Here is a 6000-nt window from a genome sequence, read left to right as displayed (position 1 = left end):
TTCTAAACCCATGTTGACTGTGTGTCAATACACCGTTTTCTTCGAAGTAATTCATAATGTTCGAACACAAGATATGTTCTAGAATCCTGCTGCGTATCGACGTTAACGATATGGGCCTGTAATTTAGTGGATTATTCCTACTACCTTTCTTGAATATTGGTGTGACCTGTGCAACTCTCCAGTCTTTAGGTAAGGATCTTTCGGCGAGCGAACGATTGTATATGACTGTTACGTACGGGCCTACTGCATGAGCATACTCCGAAAGGAACCTAATTGGTGTACAATCAGGACCAGAATACTTGCTTTTATTAAGTGATTTGAGTTGCTTCACTACTCCGAGGATATTTACTTCTACGTTACTCAAATTAGCAGCTGTTCTCTATTCGAGTTCTGGAATATTTACTTCGTCTTCTTCTGTGAAGGCATTTAGGAAGGCTGTGTTTAGTAACTCTGCTTTGGCAGCACTTTCTTAGATAGTATCTCCATTGCTATCGCGCAGTGAAGGCATTGATTGTTTCTTGCTGCTAACATACTTCACATACGGCCAGAATCTCTTTGGTTTTTCTGCCAGGTTTCGAGACAAAGTTTCGTTGTGAAAACTGTTATAGGCATCTCGCATTAAAGCCCGTGCTAAATTTCGAGCTTCTGTAAAAGATCGCCAATCTTGGGGATTCTGAATCTGTTTAAATTTGGCACGTTTGTTTCGTTGTTTCTGCAACGGTGTTGTAACCCGTTTTGTGTACCAAGGAGGATCAGCTCCGTCGTTTGTTAATTTATTTGGTATAAATCTCTCAATTGCTGCCGATACTATTTCTCTGAATTTAAGCCACATCTGGTCTATGCTTATATTATTAATTTGAAGTGAGTGGAGATTTTCTCTTAGGAAGGCTTCAAGTGAATTTTTATCTACTTCTTTGAATAGGTATATTTTTCGCTTGTTTTTCGAGGACTTGGGGATTGCAATGTTTAATCTCTGTGTTCACTAATTCCTGAATCGGTTTTGATGCTCGTTGTTAACTCAGGATTATTTGTTGCTAAGAGGTCAAGTGTGTTTTCACAACCGTTTACTATTCGCGTGGGCTCATGAACTAACTGCTCGATATAATTTTCAGAGAATGCGTTTAGCTCAATTTCGGACGAAATTTTAAGCGTACCTCCAGAATTAAACATGTATTTTCTCCAGCATATTGAGGGTAAATTAAAGTCACCATAGTGAACGCATTATTGTGGCCAAGATAGATACGAAGCCCACACCTACTACAGTAGTACAAGTTTATATGCCAACTAGCTCTGCAGATGACGAAGAAATTGAAGAAATGTATGATGAAATAAAAGAAATTACTCAGATAGTGAAGGGAGACGAAAATTTAATAGTCATGGGTGACTGGAATACAAGAGAAGGAAAAGGAAGAGAAGGAAACTTAGTAGGAGAACATGGATTGGGGCTAAGAAATGAAAGAGGTTGCCGCCTGGTAGGATTTTGCGCAGAGCATAACTTAATCATAGCTACACTTGGTTTAAGAATCATCAAAGAAGGTTGTATACATGGAAGAATCCTGGAGATACTAAAAGGTATCAGATAGATTATATAATGGTAAGACAGAGATTTAGGAACCAGGTTTTAAATTGTAAGACATTTCCAGGGGCAGATGTGGATTCTGACCACAATCTATTGGTTATGAACTGCAGATTGAAACTGAAGAAACTGCAAAAAGGTGGGAATTTAAGGAGATGAGACCTGGATAAACTGAAAGAACCAGAGGTTGTAGAGAGTTTCAGGGAGAGCATAAGGGAACAATTGTCAGGAATGGGGGAAAGAAATACAGTAGAAGAAGAATGGGTAGTTTTGAGGGATGAAGTAGTGAAGGCAGCAGAGGATCAAGTAGGTAAAAAGACGAGGGCTACTAGAAATCCTTGGGTAACAGAAGAAATATTGAATTTAATTGATGAAAGGAGAAAATATAAAAATGCAGTAAATGAAGCCGGCAAAAAGGAATACAAACGTCTCAAAAATGAGATCGACAGGAAGTACAAAATGGCTGAGCAGGGATGGCTAAAAGACAAATGTAAGGATGTAGAGGCTTGTATCACCAGGGGTAAGATAGATACTGCCTACAGGAAAATTAAAGAGACCTTTGGAGAAAAGAGAACCACTTGTATGAACATCAAGAGCTCAGATGGAAACCCAGTTCTAAGCAAAGAAGGGAAAGCAGAAAGGTGGAAGGAGTATATAGAGGGTCTATACAAGGGCGATGTACTTGAGGACAATATTATGGAAATGGAAGAGGATGTAGATGAAGATGAAATGGGAGGTATGATACTGCGTGAAGAGTTTGACAGGGCACTGAAAGACCTGAGTCGAAACAAGGCCCCAGGAGTAGATAACATTCCATTAGAACTACTGACAGCCTTGGGAGAGCCAGTCCTGACAAAACTCTACAATCTGGTGAGCAAGATGTATGAGACAGGCGAAATACCCTCAGACTTCAAGAAGAATATAATAATTCCAATCCCAAAGAAAGCAGGTATTGACAGATGTGGAAATTACCGAACTATCAGTTTAATAACTCACGGCTACAAAATACTAACGCGAATTCTTTACAGACGAATGGAAAAACTAGTAGAAGCCGACCTCGGGGAAGATCAGTTTGGATTCCGTAGAAATATTGGAACACGTGAGGCAATACTGACCCTACGACTTATCTTGGAAGCTAGATTAAGGAAAGGCAAACCTACGTTTCTAGCATTTGTAGACTTAGAGAAAGCTTTTGACAATGTTGACTGGAATACTCGCTTTCAGATTCTGAAGGTGGCAGGGGTAAAATACAGGGAACGAAAGGCTATTTAAAATTTGTACAGAAACCAGATGGCAGTTATAAGAGTCGAGGGGTATGAAAGGGCAGCAGTTGTTGGGAAGGGAGTGAGACAGGGTTGTAGCCTCTCCCCGATGTTATTCAATCTGTATATTGAGCAAGCAGTAAAGGAAACAAAAGAAAAATTCGGAGTAGGTATTAAAATCCATGGAGAAGAAATAAAAACTTTGAGGTTCGCCGATGACATTGTAATTCTGTCAGAGACAGCAAACGACTTGAAAGAGCAGTTGAACGGAATGAACAGTGTCTTGAAAGGAGGGTATAAGATGAACATCAACAAAAGCAAAACAAGGATAATGGAATGTAGTCGAATTAAGTCGGGTGATGCTGAGGGAATTAGATTAGGAAATGAGACACTTAAAGAAGTAAAGGAGTTTTGCTATTTGGGGAGCAAAATAACTGATGATGGTCGAAGTAGAGAGGATATAAAATGTAGACTGGCAATGGCAAGGAAAGCGTTTCTGAAGAAGAGAAATTTGTTAACATCGAGTATAGATTTAAGTGTCTGGAAGTCATTTCTGAAAGTATTTGTATGGAGTGTAGCTATGTATGGAAGTGAATCATGGACGATAAATAGTTTGGACAAGAAGAGAATAGAAGCTTTCGAAATGTGGTGCTACAGAAGAATGCTGAAGATTAGATGGGTAGATCACATAACTAATGACGAGGTATTGAATAGGATTGGGGAGAAGAGAAGTTTGTGGCACAGCTTGACGAGAAGAAGGGATCGGTTGGTAGGACATGTTCTGAGGCATCAAGGGATCACCAATTTAGTATTGGAGGGCAGCGTGGAGGGTAAAAATCGTAGAGGGTGACCAAGAGATGAATACACTAAGCAGATTCAGAAGGATGTATGTTGCGGTAGGTACTGGGAGATGAAGAAGCTTGCACAGGATGGAGTAGCACGGAGAGCTGCATCAAACCAGTCTCAGGACTGAAGACCACAACAACAACAACAACAACAACTATTATCGTATGAGTCGGGTATGTGTTTTAAATCAAACTCAAGTTTTCTTTGAACCTTTCAGCAAGTGTATCATCTGAATTAGGAGGTCGGTATAAGGATCCAATTATTATTTTATGCCGGTTGCAAACAATGACTTCTGCCCATACTAAGTCACAGGAAGTTTCTACTTCAATTTGGTGACAAGATAAACTACTTCTGACAGCAACAAACACGCCTCCGCCAACCGTGTTTAGCCTAATCTTTCGGGACACCGTTAGGTTCTTCGCAAAAATTTCGGCTGAGCTTACATCCGGCTCTAGCCAGCTTTCAGTGCCTATAACGATTTGAGCATCAGTGCTTTCTATTAGCGCTTGGAGCTCTGATACTTTCCCAACACAGCTACGACAATTTACAACTGTTATACCAATGGTTCCTGTATCTACGTTCTTCCTGTGTTCAGCCTGCACACTTTGTGACTGAAGCCCTTCTTGAGTTTTCCCGAGACCCTCTAACCTAAAAAACCGCCCAGTCCACGCCACACAGCCGCTGCTACCCGTGTAGCCGTCTCCTGCATATAGTGGACACCTGACGTCGCACCTGCGTCGCACAGAGCATTATGTGCCCCGTTCTGCACTTGACGCCAGTTCAGAGAACAGTCCTCGTAATATTCGGTCTGGCCTCTCTCCTAGCAAAACTGGTCACCCACCTGGGTCCTTTGGTGCTCCACGTCACGGCTTTTTCCGAAAAATAGGAGTGTTACTCTTATTTTTTTGTGGAAACTCTCTCTGCCAGTTGCAAAAGGCCTACCATTAAACTTCGTCGAAATTTCGGTACTTTACTCCTTCCTAGTTTGTGTCAACCAATCGGACATTTTGTGCCCGCTCCAGACACCTAAAAGTTACATTTGTACATCACAAGCATACCATGCGCAGATCACGTGATCGACTGCATCACTGGTTCGTTCATATCCATCTGGAAATTCCCCAACGCAGTTTTCTAAACCTTCTTTCCGCACCACTCTGGTGGTCCGCTACTTGCCCTCCTGGATGAGTCACCTGGCCCATTTGTTGTCTGTCACCGTGGTTCGCTTTTAAGAGCTTTCCATTGTACTCCGCCCATGATGTACCCGGGACATTGCACCTCGCATTTCCTTCCGCAGCTTGTTTCACCTCTTGCTCGTTGACATACAGGATATAGGTTCAGTGTGTTAATACCGTCAACTGAGTGTCGTCCCTTTGCTTTGCATACTGTACATTTTAATAGGAAAATCTGTTCATTTTCGCCAAAGTATGTCGGGTGACATACTCATCATCCTGATGTGATGTATAAAAACTCTCATGTAAGGTGCGAAATTGACCTTCATTTAATCTGTCACCTTACAATTGCTACCACTGTCTGTTCCCATCCCTACCATTCTATTTGCATCCAGTGATAACTTTTGTACATACAACACTGTCCTTGCTTTCTCAACCTCTAGTTATCCAAGAAAGTCTACAGTTAAGGTCCGTTTTACCATTACATAACATCTCACACAAATACAGAGATATTTTCTATTGCCCACATCGGTGCTCTCGTCAACAGTTAGTGAGTATGGTTCATTATCAATGTAACGCAAAAACCTGTCAAGTAAACATGGTGCAATAAAATTTTTGATGAGAGCACAGCATTTGGTTCTGTGAATTCCTAGAGTACTTTCTTTGGGAATCTTATTTATTAAGATTCGTAGATGACCAGCAGTTCTTATTGATGAGTGCATTGCTACATGAACAGCTTCTAATAACCTTTCCTTCCCAGCTTCATTAACTACTTGTAGAAAGTTATTTAATCTTTGATGTTCCTTTTGAGGGTACAGGTTTTCATTTTTGAGACATGAGATTCTGGGCTGCATGTGGCTGCAGATCCGTCTTGTGGGTGAGTAGGATAATAGAGCAGGTCAAGAAAAATTGGGTTAGTAGTGTCCGCGGGTTTCTTGAGCTAATGGCGTTGGAAATTGAGGATTTTCTGAACTCTGTTGTGACTGGAGAAGGAACTTGGATGCCTGAGACAAAAAAAGAAAAACAAAAGGTCGTCATAGTGACGTCAGACGTACTCCCTTTCTGCCAAAAAAATTGAAAACCACTTTTTCTGACAAAAAAATCATGACAACTGTGATTTGGGATTGAAAAAGCATAATTTTGGTCG

The sequence above is a fragment of the Schistocerca serialis genome, chromosome 7, assembly GCF_023864345.2.
Source record: "Schistocerca serialis cubense isolate TAMUIC-IGC-003099 chromosome 7, iqSchSeri2.2, whole genome shotgun sequence".
Lineage (NCBI taxonomy): Eukaryota > Metazoa > Arthropoda > Insecta > Orthoptera > Acrididae > Schistocerca > Schistocerca serialis.
This window is presented reverse-complemented; position numbering follows the sequence as displayed.